At 42.1% G+C, this 16199-nt stretch overlaps 1 protein-coding gene across 1 annotated transcript in view; it reads right to left on the bottom strand.

Annotated features, from left to right (window-relative positions):
• LOC115357733 (carboxyl-terminal PDZ ligand of neuronal nitric oxide synthase protein-like) overlaps positions 1 to 16199 on the bottom strand; it is a 239933-nt gene that overhangs the window by 110561 nt on the left and 113173 nt on the right. The window lies entirely within an intron of this gene.

The raw sequence follows: 16199 nt of genomic DNA, 5'->3' as shown, positions 1-16199 counted from the left end.
ATGATTTCCCTGGGCATTAAAGACGGCAAACTCACTGAGGCACATTGAAGGCAATTGCAACTTTTTAATCCAAGTGACAGAAAAACAACAAAATGGGAATTATCAGCAAATTTTCACATGACAAATTCCTGCGCCATGAAGTGACAGAAAAAGAAATACAATTACATTACAAACAAGCCAAGATCCTCTGGGGGGAGAGGATGCAGGGAGAGCTAAGTTGGAGACAAAAATAGAGTCCTCTTGTGAGGGCGAGATTGGGCGCAGACAACAGCGAGAGATATACAATATCCTGCAGAGAAGGGTAAGTAGGAAGGAATAAGTTACGGAGCAAAACATAAAATATCCTGCACGGGAGAGATAATGGCAGAAAAATGCAGTAACCTGCTGGAGGGAGGACATGCTATGATTTAAGCCCCACGCTGTATCTAATGCAAGATGACAAAGGAAAACTACTGGAGAGATAAAGTATCACAGATGACAATACAGTGACAGCTCGGAAACCAAGAGGCTGGAAATTATCTAATTCAGTGCAGCGCTTGTGCAAAAAGGGATTATAATTCCAAGGATGCCCGAGAGAGAGAGAGAGAGAAATGTGGCTGATTACAAGGAAGCCTCCACTTTTTTGAAGGATGAAGGAGGTAGAGATATACCTCCTAAAAAGATTTAATGATGTTTAGAGCCGCTCGTCCGGGCCAAGGAGGGAGTTTGAGTGGGTTGTAAGAAAACTTTGAGAAGACACACGTATTCGCTGGTCTTGGGGAATGGCCTGACATTTCTTATCTCTCTCTTGGCGACCGTTAAGATCAATTACCAGCCCCGATGACTCCCAGTGCACGGCCTGCAGAAGCATCACAGATTCCCAATATTTAATAACTGGTAAGAGACACTGTGGATTGAGGAAATCCTTTTACTTTCTCTAAACGTGGAGCCGTCTGGATGAATGAAAAAAAGGCCACAATGCGCTCCTCCACCGCTCAAGGCCTCTGGTTTTGTGCTTCTTACACCCATTTACGCATCTCTGTGGTCCGGCTTTGGTGACAAATGGCGTCTCAATGGAGGCCCGGGCATAAATAGCAGCTTTGTGAAGTCTTTGTTGGGTCTGTGTCACATGGGCGTCGGGCTGGTTCTGTGGTCATTTTTTGAGTCTGAAGGTTAGCATTTATCCTTTCAAGTGTCTGCCTGTTTCGTTCATCTGTGTTTGGGATTAGTTGTTATGATTTCCCCTTGCTGCTGTCGATAATTTTGCAGTTTCTGTGGCTGACGCCGCTGCAGTTTATAAGTGCGGAGATTATAAGACCGCTTTTGAAGATGACACATGGTGCTACTTGGCATTTTACTTCGTGAGTCACCTGTGGTGCTGCCTTTAGTCACTGTGATTTAGGCCAGTGGATCCCAAACATTTTTTTTTTTTTTAAACCAAGGCACACCTGAAAAAATTTCACTCCCCCCCCCGAATCAAGTCACCTCTTCAAAGATTAAAAAAAAAAAAAAAAAACGCCTATGAGCTTAAACTAAAAAAAGTACGCCATGAATTGGTGAAACTGATAAGTGAGTTACAGCGAATTCAATCAGAGTTCAAAACTACTCAACAAATAGTCATATATAATTGATATAGATAAGAAGAGTGCGCCTATAAAAACTTTAACATCATTTCACTGAGAATTGTTGATGAAAAAAATATTATGAATAATAAGTAGGCTCTTTGTTTTGGCTGAAAATAATAATCGTAATGGAATGATGGGCTCAAACAAAACAAAAACTATGTCGGGCACATAAGCGGGACAAATGTGCCTCCTCATGTCGGGGGAAGGGAGACAGCACGACTCGCAGGTCTTGTTCCACCGACAGCCGTGTTTTATTTCACGTTGTTGACATACATGTGAGAAAGGAGAAAGCCAGGAGGTTAAGAAGGGTAAAAGCACCTTGACGGCGCTCTCCGATGGGGGTGGACACTCGTGTCGCACAAGCAGCCAAAAGCTTTCCAAACACAGCTCACTACATTTTCAATATTTCAATATTTCAACGCGCGGTGCATCAGTAGCTCCGTGAGTTCATCTTGAGAGCTGCTGCTTAAACTAGTGCCAAGCTGGAAACAATCACTCTTACCCCGTCCCTTAGAAACACTAACACTGTTGTACTTGGTGCAAGTTGAAAACCCTCTCCAACACGTACTGTAATGGCACAGCACTTTGGGAACCGCTGATTTAGGCCATCTCCGAAATGTCAGGCAGCTGCGTGTTGCCTTGCCGTCAAATGAGTCAGCATCCTCATCAGGGAGCGTTTTTCTGTGACCGTGTCGCTAAAGAAATCCATCACTGCATCAGACATCGTCAACATCTCACAGATTACTGGCTGTTCCTGCCTCCTGTTGGTCGTTTCTTTGATTTTAATTCTACAATCAAATCCAAAATGACTGAGCAAAAAGTTCTGAACTTTGAACGAGTGCTTATTATTTTTACTTAGCAGCAGCTGAGGTTGAACCTGCGAAGAACAAATTCCTGCTTGATGTTTTCGGAGTTGCTGAAAATTTGACAGTTACCTCTGTTTTTTTTTTTTGTTTTTTTTTCACTTTTGTTCCTGGCCATTTTTTTCTATCTGAGCAAGCTGCAGGGGGTTGTGGGAGCTCATAACCCACGGAGGACACATCCTTCAAATGCAGACGTCAAAAAAAAACAGCCAAACAGAGGCACCTCAGCCGGCAGCATTTTAAGCAAACAGGATTTGGACATGAGTTGATGTCTTCATGCCTCGTTGAGAAGAGCTTTTGCTTCTTTGGACACACCATTAGTTCCCTTAAAGGCCGACTATGCAGCTTCAAATGGGACGGTACACTACTTTGTTTCCCAATGTTAAGGATGAGGCTGAGGAAGAACAAAATCCCTCAGGTTCTAGTCGAGATTAAATGTCTTGTCTTCAGTCTGATGTTTTGATGTGAAATGAACACAAAGACAGAAACAGCAACTTATATTTTGGGTTATGATGATGTGAAAGACTTGTCCTGAACTCCTGAGGCTTTTTAAGCTCTGGTCTTTTGAGAATTGATTCATCAGTCTTCACCACATCGTAACAAGTTGGGCTGCCCTCCCCTTTGAAACCGCATAATCTGCCTTCAAAGTTAAAGTCCCTTTTCATGTGGTGATTCCACTATCTTGCCCACCCTCTATACATCCACCCAGATAAACTGGATTTGGTAGAGCACTGTTTAATATAGCTGATATATGTGAAGGAAAAACATCTTTTAGTAAAGCCAGTGATCACTATAATGTGATGTAATGCTGTGCCCTTCATCATCAAATTAATATCTGTGAAACTATTTTGCACTTTCTGGGAGATCCCCTTCAAATCTACTACAAAAGGGAAAAAAAAGAAAAAAAAAAAGAAAGAAAGAAACGATTGACCAAAACCACCAACAAGCTGTTCCAATGAAATACTCCAATGACATTGATAAAAACAAATTGACACAAAAAAACTCCGCACATACCACTGATCCAATGATGTACGCCTACATTTTGAAGGTCAACAGGCAGTTCACACGCTCTGAAGCCGGCTGTGGCTCCGGTTTGGTACAGCGAACTTGGAATATCAACTGGCTGAGGGAGGAACCAGGAAACTGCAGGCAGAACAACTTCCTAATTGGGCAATTAGTGCCAAATTAGGAGGCTTGGCAGGACACTTGGGGAATTTGTCACAATAAGACAAAGAATGCGGGGGCAGCTGCCAGAAATGCGGTGATGAAGGGTATACAAATGACAACGGTGTGTGTATGTGCGAGCGCGTGTTTATGGCCGTGTCTGTCTGTGTCTGCGGGGGTCTCATCTAAAACTCCGTGACATTTCTGTGGTATTTGTTTTGGCATTTTCCCTGGCAGCGACACAAGCAGAGGGCTTGCGGTATGGATGCTGTTTTTGTCAACAATGCACACTGTCAAACCACAAGAAACAGGTATCTGGAATGACTCATGCAAGCACACACACACTCAGAGAGAGAAAGAGAGACATGGAGAGATAGTCTTATCCGTTTAGTGTCCTATTTAGATTTTACATCGCTTCCCAGTCATCTTTTAAGGCATGGATCAAGTGGGGTTGAGTTTCCTGTAAATGTTATGGCATTATTATGTAATTGTGCATTATCAATGGCTTGGCTTAGTCCCTGAAAGCAGACATCACAGCACAGACATACAGTACTTGGGTATCCAAACACACAAGCACACACAGACACACCAGCAGAGCCAGCGGGGTCTCTTTTATCTGGTTGTGTCATCTACTAGAGGAAATCAACCACTCCTATCCGGCTGCTCTGGATAGGCCCGTCCACCGTCCAGCCACTGTGATACGTATCGACCTCCCTGCAGATTTCGCTCTTTCAAGTCTGGAGCGGTGGAAAGGGCCTGCCACCCCTTTGCCAAATCCGTACCTGCAGGGACACCAGTGCGACTCGCCAACTGCAGGCGGCGATAAAAAAGAAACGTTATCTGCTGCCAGAGGAGCGAGGCCGTCCCAGGAGTGAGGAACAGTGAGCTTCAGTTGACTGGCTTAGCTGACAAATCCCTGAGCAGCGCAGAGATGACGGCGCAGATACGTCTCTATCAAGTGTCTGTAAAAGCAACGGCTGCCAAACACTCACGCAAAGATGCAACAGAGAGATGGGGAAACAGCGGAATAAATCAGGCGGCCACTACTGCCAGCGTGAAACTGCTCAACTCAGGCCTGAGGGGGCTTGGTCGTCCTGCTCGAAGTGATAATCCATGAATTTTCCAATAATTCAATGCCTGCACTGTTACATGCAAACGGATATAAAGCAGTAGTGATTCAATCAAGAGGTGGGTGGTATCCCACAGGTTTGTATTAAGTGACTTCCACTGTGACGATCCACAATTCAACGTATATCCAGCTCCAAAGCCTAAACGCCCATATACATTGAGAGTCCCCCCCAGTGTTCAGGCACTCCAAAAATGTCCCCCCCAAAAATATTGCTGGAATATATTAGCAATTCAATGTTCAGGCATTCCCAAAATGTCTGTCCCCCCCAGTGCTGAAATGGTGGTTTTGGCCCTGTCCAGTTCACCAGATTTTAGAAGTTTCCAGGTGTTTCCAGGAGCAGGTTTGTTTGGAATAAATATTAGAAGTGGGTGTTACTGCCGGTCAGAAAGCAGCGATAACAAAGTTGCAGGAATCCACTGCAAGCTATAGCTAAGTTTACATCACTGTTACACGATCATGGACCATAATAAGATCCATGATCGTGGAAACATAAATTGGCTCACGGCACTGTGCATGGAAAATAATAAATAAATAAAAAGCAACAGTACCTGTTCCATGCTGATACAGAACAGCGATCTGATCCATTATTTCTACAGAACAAAGATATTATCCATTGTTGGAGTAAACACTGGGGCTGGGACGATATGTTTATCTGCTGATTGGATAATATCAGGATATCTGGGCGCCGATTCAATGTGTTGCAAGAACTGTGATTCTACAAGTGCTGCGATTTGATATTATCAATTCTAGCAATTTTTGTTTGTGGATGTAAAGTTCCATAAAGCTGTGATTATCCTAAAAGGTCACATTAGGTTTATACACTTGACGTCAAGTTTCAAACAATGGACTCACTACAGTGAAGTGGCTCCTATGTGACGTGACTCAAATGTGGCTCATTGAATCCACAAGAGTCTCATTTCCAGTTAAACTCAATTTACGCAACTCCAAGACTGTTTAGGCCCCAGTCTGCACAAATACACCATTTTACGACAGGCGAAAATAACATTTGCATGCATACGGTGGGCACGTCTGCAAAGGTGCCCACAAAGCCCATTTTCATCTAGATATCTTGAGGTCAGAGGTCAAGATAATCCCTTTGAAAATTGTCATGCCAGATTTTCCCTCACCAAAACTGAGCCTAACTTTGGAGTGATATTTATTCTTTACTTGAGCTTGATTCAGTAATTTACAAAAATCAATTAAAAACCATAAAACACAAAATAAGTTTTCATGATTTGGCTCTTGAAAACATGAGCAGAAATATCAAAGCTCTCTGACACCAGAGTCAAAGAGCGAAGGCTTCAGAGGGAAATTAAACACAGATGAAGCCGAGTTATCATTTATTCCACCAGTTGCCTCTATAGACCAGCATGCAATGCAGCCATTGGTATCTTCAGGTATCTCTCATCATTAGCAAATGAAATACGGCACCCTCATTAGCATATTCTTGTGAAATTTGAATAAAAATAGCCTCATTCACTCTCCACGTCCACTGTTTCTTGACCTGAACCCGACCATTCTGTGGGGTTTGAGAGAAGGGATTCTGGGAGATGAAGGCGATCACTAAGAAGAAAAGGGAGACATTTTTTCACACTGTATCTTGTAAAAATCCATGTTAGACTCAGCTCAAAGTTTGAAGCTGCGGCAGTGATTTTCAAAGTCTTTTATTTTTCTTCTTCACTTCACAAAGATTGCGAGGTTCTGCTAAGCGTCTCTCCGACTCGACTGTGTTTTTCTTTTTCTTTTTCTTCAGACGTTGGAGTACTAAAGCGCAATGTAACCAGCCCGCCTCTGCCTGCTGCACATTAACCACCAAAAGCACAAACTGCTGACAGGATTTTGTCTCTGTCAAGGCAGACTGTGACACATTTATCAGCCAAGATAAATAAACCTCTGAAAAACGGCATCTGAGCCGCTGTCAAAGCTGGCAGCGGGAGTCCGGTCTAACTGCATCATCGCTGACAGGAAATCACACGAGAAGCAAAGGATGGTGTTTTAGCACATGAGGGGGAGAGAGAGAGAGGGCGAGAGAGCAAAACACAGATATAATATGAGAGAGAGAGGGAGAGAGCAATACCCCAGCAACTGCAGGCTGAGGTCAGTATCTTATTTATTTATTTATTTTTTTAATGTCTGTATTTACGGTTGTAATATTTTGTAGGATTAATGCACATACTGAGACTGAGAGCAAATAATGCACAAAACATATTTTCCTATTTTGTATTTATCTCTATTTTCTTATAATTTAATTCTTTCTTGACAATTTGAGCAACTGACTGACCTCATTTTCCCCTTGGGGATCAATTAAGTCTTTCTGATTCTGATATTGTGATATTTTTTTGCCATATGCAATATAATAAGATCGACTGTGGTATGCATGTGTTATTTATTTATTTTGTATTATTATGAATTAATAGGATACATCTTAACCTTCGTGGTAGTTTCTTGCGTGCCTCTGAGATCCAGGAAAACTACAGTATCAAGTGTTTGGGGTAATAAAAACCAGCGACAAAAAAATGAAAGTAAATGTTTGTGTTAATTTGATTAAATGCATAAACTTGGCTTTCCACAGCTGAGCCTCGGTGCAGCTCAGTGCGGGTTTATACACACAAATTGGCCCTTGTGACACTGAGGGAAATCACAAGGGGACAATATCACGATAAAGCTTGAGCCTGAAGTACCGCAGATGAGGGGATGGAGACACTGTAAATACAAAAGGCAACAGCGGATTAGCGGGAGAGAGATTACGGCGAGTGCGGGAGATGAGACAGAACCGGCGAAGTAAGAGAAGAAAGTGAGCAAGCGAAGGATTACGAGTGGGGAAAAAGCAAACTGAGAAAGGCAGAGAAAGAGACAGAAATTGAGCAGGGAGCGAAAAAGAGAGACTGTGAGTGAATAAGCTGCTGAAAGGAGAAAAAAAAAAGACAGAGAAAGTGAGAGAGAGAGAGAGAGACAGCGGAGTGAAGCCGATGATTTATGACTCAGCCGGTGAGTTAAAGTTCAGCAGTGCATTAGCAGTTTGACAAACACACTCCCATTCATTCACAGCTAACCTGCAGCTGACGCCTGCTGCAGTTCAGTAACACTCAGCAAAATATAATAAAAATAATATTGATACTAATAAATCAAGTGATGACTGACAGGCTCGGTTTAAAAGAGCACACACTTATACGAGCGCAAGAAACACACACTAACCCCCGCCGTGCGTTCATTAAGTTGTGATAAGAAGTGTTACAAGAGCCTGACATCACTCTCGGTAATCACACACACACACACACACACACAAACACACATGTAGCCTTGTTAATAAGCGCCTGGTGTTAATAGGCTGAATCTATCATGCAGGGTGCCGGGGTATGATGTTTAAGTAATGAAGTGCAGTTGTTCCAGAAGGCCTTGGCCATTGTTCCTGTGATGAATGGCTGCCTTGTGAAATACAGCTGCTGTAAATCAGAGAGGGTAAGAGGCAATGCACCACACACACACACACACACACACACACACACACAATCACAGTTAGTGGGAATCAATACACTCTGCATCCCGGCCAGATCAGGTTGTTTGGGTGTGTGCATGTGTGTGTGTGTGAGAGTGAAAGCAAGAGAGAGAGAGAGATAGAGAGAGACTATTTCCTCTCCTCAATGGATTTATATTTAGAGCATCATGTTCAGGAATGAAAGCCAAAATAAATTTGCATTAATATCATCTCTCGGCAGTTAACATCCTGTTATTGGAAATCTATAACAACTGCCGCAGCAGCCTCGGAGCTATGATCCAGACATGGGATATGAGTCTGAGTCTGACCCTGAAAACCCCTCAGTCCAAACACACTCGACTCTCGTCTCACCATTTCACTCTGAAGGACAGTCAGGACACTTCGGCTTCCTGGAAGAGATTTCTGACTCCGGTAAATGGATCAGGTCTAGAGCAGGGAGCGGGGAAGTGGAGTCTTAAACTCGGTGCATGAATTCACAGGTATCACTGAACACTTTGTGTAAAATATTGCAAATTCCCTGCTGTGCATATACAGTACAGTACAGGATGTGTAGAAGGAGGCTCTGTGAGCAGCTGCAGGCGCTGCGGGGTTCTTCTTAAGCATCTCAAAGAATCAGAGTCTTTTGAAGTTATAAACTTGAGGTTAGAGGTTATTTACCCAAACAATATGTTTATCCTGCTGCAGAACTGTTTTAACAATCACAACTGGTTTGCTGCAGTATACAAGGGAGCAAATCTGCAGTGGATAAACAAAGTGCTTGGGTGAATAATTGCTCACTTCCTTTTGTTTTCACTAAAAATTAGCAGTAAAGGGATTTGGGTTGGAATTGGACTTGAAACATCCACATGTCAAAGGAAAATGGGAAACAAGGCGTTTTGCCTTCACAGAATGGATACACACACGGCGCCATTTTCTCTGGATTAAGGAGACAAAAATATGAACAATTGTTCAAATGGATGAAAATATACTTGTGCAAACATAAATATGTTTGGGTGGGCCACCCAACAGCTTACATGTGAGAAACCTATGGAGTCTGTTAGTGTCTTCTCACAAAGAAAACAGATCCACGTCCTGTTGGCTCAGCGACTGGACGGCTGATCACGTCCTCGACACATTGTGGATTTGATGCTATGATTAAGGCCAAAGGTGGTAATTCTGATGAAAACTCTGTTTGATGCTCTCTGATATAGTATAATCTTCATTTTTATTTAAAGAAATTATTGTTTCTAAACATCATAAACTGGATATTTTCTACTGTGCTGTGAGAACATCACACACAAAAATAGTGACGTCCTAATACTTTTGTGAGGCAGTGTACATGTCAGATCCTGTAAATGATGTGGACACCTGTTAAACCAGGTATTGTCAAGACAAACCCTTCAATCCCTTCAAGTTTTTTCAAAATCAGACCAACTGTGTTTGAGCTATTATGGTTGAAATACACATTTTGCCTTTTAAGTCTAGTACCTCCATTGGGTCAGTCAATGTAAGCTGAAAGGGTAAGGCTAGATTTGTGTGGTAAGTTTTGCAGTAATAAGATAAGACGTCATTTCTGTCATTTCCTCAAAAAAGCTAATTTTAGTGGCCCAGACAGGCAGATTAGAGTTCTTTTTAAATGCCAGAAAACAGTGCAGAGATGGGTGATCCCTCCAAGTTTCATCAGCGTCGCACCAGTGGCGTCCCAGATGCAACATTTGAATGAAGACATGGTTACAGACAGCTGTGTTTTCATGGTCATGTCTCCCCTCTTTGCTCATTGGGGGACAGAGAAAAGAACTTGAGTAAGTTAGAAAGAACAAAACTGCAGCTCGGGGTTAGGCACAAGGACGACACTTTTGATGCATGGCTGCCGAAAGAGAGGCAGAGAAAGACAAATAGTGAAGGGATATTTTAATTTTAAAAACTGCCAACTTTTTTGAGGCAATGGATTTGGACAAATTTGTCCCTGACTTTGAATCAGAATGAAAAATGCTCAAAGGCTATGTGCTGTGTGCTGAACTATTAGCATGGAGCACCAGAGCCAATTACTAACCTGGGGCACTTGGATGATTTAGATGTCGACATTCTCGTCGCTTAACAGGTTAAAAATGCATTAAAAAAATATTAATGACAAAATAAAACACATTGAATTTTAAAGAGCTGGTGCTGGGTTTTCTGGCTGCCTGATGCAAGTCTAACAAGCTGTTATGACAGGCCCAAAATGCCACATAATGAAAACTTTCCCCAAATTTTCAGGCATGGAGCTGGCAACCCTTAGATAAAACATACTTCATTATCCGGCACACTGGTCAGGTTTTTAACGTTGATTAAAAATGACTACAAAAGCCAGAGATGAAGAAAGTAGAGCCTCATTATCGGAAAGCCTGTTGCGTGAGCTCAACCCCATTTAGCCCTCATAAAGAAAACTCCTGCGAAATTTTATAGTGCAAACTTGGCAACTCCAACGCCAACAAAACAAAAGAGACTTAATCATCCGGCGGACGGGCCATTTCCGACCTCACTTGTAAAAGTCACGGGGTGAGACGTTAGAAAGTCAGCGCCGTATTTACTTTTTGAAGCGTTATTCTCAAGGTGCTCAAGGTGTGCATATGTGGATTTTTATTTTTGTCTTTTATGTGGCTGCTAAGTCCATATCTTATGCACCTGCAATAAACTGAGCCCCACTGAAACAAAAGGAATAAAACTCTCAGTTCCTCACATAAACACAGACCTCAAAACAAATAAAGGCTGGTGAAATATTCATGCATTTTTTTTGCATTCCTCCTCGGGGATATGGACCTCAAGGAGAGCTTGTTTGTGCTCGTGTGTGTGTGTGTGCATATGTACATACACTCCTGCGCGTGCGTGTGTGTGTACGCATTATGCAGAAAGGCCGGGACCGAGCCTGGGCTTCAGGAGGCTGCGGAGAGGAAGAAGCTGCTGCAGAAGGTGAGTGCGCGAGGCGACTGAAATCAAACCGAGCCAGCTGATGTCATGGATGAAGGAACGTTCAAGTGTTAAAGTGTACGCTATCATAAAAACAAAACAAAAAAAAAAACAAAATGGAAAACAAACAAACAAACAAACGGTCTCTAACCCACGGTAGTTAAAGCCCACGCTGGCTCAGAGCGAAGATGACAACGAGTGGGAGGAAGAAATCCCCCCAACTCCAATTATCCAAGTGTTGTGCTGCAATATGGGAGGAAACAGACAAAGAGAGAGAACGACAGATAATGAAAAGGAAAGCAAATACTCCCCCGCCCCCCACCTATTTTCTTTTTTCAACCCACATAACTGTATACAGAGAGAACATTATTACAATCAATTGCAGCTGAACTGAACTGAGCTGAATTGCTACTGAATGTTAAACAAGTGACATTTACAGTCGGACCGCTGATGATAAGCCTATCTATTTATGGGACCTTGTATAACTGTAATCTGTCATTTGGTAATGTTCACAATTTATCGTAAGAGAACTGAACTGAAATTCAAAGGAGGGGATTACAGGCGCTACATTTAGCATTTTAACACCAATAAAACATAACTGCATTCATCGTGAGGCATTGATATAATCACCATGAACGCATAAAACCATCACTGAGCCTCTAGCGGTCTCATTCCCGCGGCTTTCATTGTGCCGATTGGTGCCGGAAAGCCGCTGTGTTGCTTTACGGCACAAAAAAGAGGAAGAGGGCGCTGTTATTTCCAGAGCATAAAAAGCTGAAAAAGCAAACGATTTCAGAGTTTCTGGCGATGGAAGATTGAGAAACAAGTGAAAATAAAATCACGGTGGCCATGACCCTCATAATTTGACGTTGACATTTTGATGTTTAAAATGGTAAAAAAGCGTACCTTTAAAATACATAAAGAGAAAAAGAGGAATCTAAAAGCAGAGAATAGGAGGAGACGGAGAAAAAGACATAAATTATTCCAGAAATAGCAGCGGTACTTACATTATATTGAAGGATCGAACATAATTGGCAAATTGGCTGCAATAAGTTTGAAAGCCTACGTAACCCTCTCTCTTATTTCTTGAGAGGCATGGCTGAATTAATTCAGGTGGATTTTTTTGTCATTTTTGTCATTGTTTTCTGTTTTGCCTGACTCATGTATATCTTGATGTTTATGTATCTTGCTGTAGCCTTTTTCATTTTGTTTGTTGCTATTGCTTTGTCCTGCTCTGCGCTCTCTCTCTACTCTCTAATCTTTAATAAAATGCAAATCATAAGATAAAGAAACACAAAAAAAAAGAAAGCGTGAGACGGAAAACAGAGAGACAGTGTCTGTGAAAGTTGGGAAACGAAGACTGGGCCTGGTGCCTTCACTTCTCCTCAACCACACAAGCACATACACACACACACACACACCTTCTCATTAGGCAAGAAATGCATGAGTCTGATCAGCATGGGAAAGATTACATTCTCCAATTTATGCCTGGACTGACCCAACGTAAATTGTTTGCCTTGTGTTAAATTAAAACATCATCGTGTGGGGACAATGAACCGTATGCGTGTATGTGTGTGTGTGTGTGTGTGTGTGTGTGTGTGTGTGTGCTTGCAAGAGAAAGAAACAGACAAGAGAGAGTGATGGCTGTTTTAATTAACACAACAGCAGGTGAACCCGGGCTATTTCTTTTCTTCTTTTCCCCCTTCATTTCTGAGGCTGCAGAGAGTGAGGGAAAGAAAGTAAAAAAAAAAGAAAGAAAGGGTGGGAGAAAGAAACCGGCACTAGTGATACATCACCTGGAGAGTTGGGGAGTAAGAGAGAGGGAAAGACGTAGAAAAACAGAAGAAGAGAGAGCAGAAGAAGGATGAGAGACAGAAACCGCAGGCCATACATCAACTGGCCTAAACTGGACTAAATAGGGCCATTAAGACGACATTAGAGACAGAGAGAGAGACAGAGGCTCTGTTCGCACTGCAGATTAAAGTGTCCCAGTTCAGATTTTTATTCCCATCACAAGACACAAATGTGATTTTTTTTTTCTTAAGAGTATAGAAAAAAACTGCATTACGTCGTATGAATTCGTGCACAAAATCAAGTCCAGCAGCATGCAACCTGCAAGTGACTTGCATCTGAATGCTCAAACAGGAATTAGTCAGAGTTACCATCATGAGAGAAACATTTTAAGGCCCTGGTCCACTTGTTAGGAAGTAAAACTTTGGGGGGAAAAGACGTCTTTGAAGGCACAGTGATGCTGAGTGAAGTGCTTTGCGTTCAGTCAGTGTTGTCTGTGCAAGCTGCTGGGCTGAACTTTTGCCTCATGTCTTCCGTAATTCTTTGATCCTCCCCTATCTGTGCTTTCCCAGGTAAATCTATTGTAAGTGAATTGTTCCACCATCTGTCAAGAACGCAGGTACTGAATTATTTAATGGGGAGTTTGATTGCGTTTCTTCAACTGTCTGTGGAACTGTCCTGTTACTACAAAGCAGGCTACAACAGCTCATATGGGACGCATTTCGCTGCCATGGCTTTGAGAATCACTTCAGTGAACATGCACAGGAGAGAGATGCCTACAGATGCGGGTTAGAATTGATAAAATTTAGACCTCTATTGTTCCTTGAAAGTGAAGTATCTCATACAACGTTGAAGGTGAGGGGCTCAGATTGCATAATAGCCCACCAGAACCCCAGCTCCAACCCCAAAATTGGCTCTGTGCCACCTTGCTTAAGCAGCTTTCTGAAACTGTCAGTTCTTATAAGATAAGATAAGATAAGATATTCCTTTATTAGTCCCACAGTGGGGAAATTTCAAGCATTACAGCAGCAAAGTGGATACCAACATATGAAGCATAATTTACATTATGAACAGATAATAAATAGCAACAAGCAATATAAACACTATAAACAAGGAATATAGAGAAAAAAATAGAAATAGAAATATTATTATTGGTAATGGAACATGGGTTACATCCTGTAGCAGTTAATGAAAAAGCTAATGAAATAAAAAGAAATTTAAAAAAAAGAAAGAAATAATAAAAGTATCAGATATGTGCAGGCATTTGGAGCCGGGTGTGAGGGTCCTGTAGTGTGAGTGCAGCTGTAGAGACACACCAGCAGTCGAGGCTGTTTCTCTGTGCTTGTGTGGCTGAACTGGACAGTGAAGTTTTCTCATTAAGTTTGCCCTCCCACCCTGCCCCGCTCACCTCGGCACCGCTCACACTCAGCTAATGAGAATCTCACTCAGGCACTCCTCCACCCCTCCCTAACGACCTCGCTCCAACACCAGGATCACATTACAGCCGTGATGTTGTCTTTAAGTAATAATCTGTGACATTTCACATCAATAAATGTCCACTTTGCTACGACTTTAATCGCCAAACGATATGACCTCTACCCGGCTCGTTCAAGCTTTTAAAAATCTGCTCCAGGTCCGGAGCACGAAACAGACGGTTGAGTTTTTTATGTTGTGGTTTGTTTATGGGCGATTGTATTTTTGTGTCTTAGCCAATCTTGTGTTGAGTGATTGACTTGACCCTCTCAGCCAATCAGAGCAATTGTACAGGAGAAAGCGTTTATATTCAGTGAGAGGGAGAAGGAAATGTAGGAGAAGAAAAACAAAAATTCCAAGGATGTTAAAAATTCGTTCAAAATAACAAATCTTGTTTTCCATTCGGTAAAACTGCTGTGTTTTTGTTATGCCTGATGTGACCTCAGTTTTGCAACGGGCACTCTACATTACCGGTACATTACTGATAAAAGCTCAGGGTAAAGAGCCGGTCTTGTTCAGATGAGGACTGAAATGAGCACAATTTTATTTTCATGTCTATTTTTAAGGGAAACTCATTTTGATAGACCTATTTTTATTTGTGAGTAGGCCTGCTTATTCATTTTTTTCCCCTTATTTTTACATTGTATCTAATATAAGAATGGCTGGGATAAAGGACCTTTGGGAAGATGAATTGTACTTTATTACATTTTACACTTATATACACACACAGCACCTCAATGGTTCATTTATACAGGCCTATAAATCACAAGAAGTGATCAATATGATGGCTTGGACCTTTGCTGGGAAGGAACTTTGAGTAAATGGACCTCCAAAAATGTGAAGTTAAGCTTTAAAACAATATATCATTGATTTTAAGATGTAAGAGCAGCGTGGGAGAATTGGAGTCTGATAAGCGTAACGCTGCATAACAACACTTCTGTTGACGCGTGGCTGGCGTCTGAAGAGGCCAGCAGGACTCAAAAGTCGGCAGCCGAGTCAAATTGTTGCTTCTGCCAACAGAGCAGGACGGAGTCATGATTTGGCAGCATTTTGTTTGCTTGTTAGCAGGATATCTCTAAATGTTATGAATGAATTTACATGAAACTTGGTGGAAAGGTTGGTCATGCAGCAAGGAAGGACTGATTCATTTTCACACTGATTAGCCAAACACGGTGTGGCGATGGGTGTGATTAACTTTAGGCGAATATCCAACATATGGAATTGGCATATCTTTATAACTGCATAGCGCTGGTGGAGGTACGTGCTCTACTTGGTGTTTTCTTATTAAATACTGCTTTAACTTCAGGGCTGAGCATACAGTACTATAATCCACACCACATGATGATGTGTGGCATCTTTTTTTCCTCCATACAGCACCCAGGCAAATAAAATCGAACATATAATCAAACCAAACGGGAAGATATAACCTAAAGACTCTGATACGCCAACCACTCATTTCCTCTCACCCAATTTAAAAGATGCATTAGTTTGTTGTTGCCGTCCAGCTGAGCAAAATGAGTCCTGTCTTGAGAGAGCACTAGGCATCCAAACTTCCGTACCACAGGTTTTCTGTCATACCAGGAAGACAATTGGAATCACCTGGCATCCCCCGCTCAGGCATGCGGTTAAATTAAAATGAAAACTAAGAAGCTGCCAGGTAGTTTTCACTTTAACAAAATGGGAGCTGAGTCGGAGCTGGGATGCCAGGTGAACACAATTAACTGCCTGATAGGACAGAAAAATTGCGGTGCTCC

The sequence above is a fragment of the Myripristis murdjan genome, chromosome 4, assembly GCF_902150065.1.
Source record: "Myripristis murdjan chromosome 4, fMyrMur1.1, whole genome shotgun sequence".
Classification (NCBI taxonomy): Eukaryota; Metazoa; Chordata; class Actinopteri; order Holocentriformes; family Holocentridae; genus Myripristis; species Myripristis murdjan.
The sequence above is the reverse complement of the archived record's forward strand: the minus strand, read 5'-3'. Positions and strand labels throughout refer to the sequence as shown.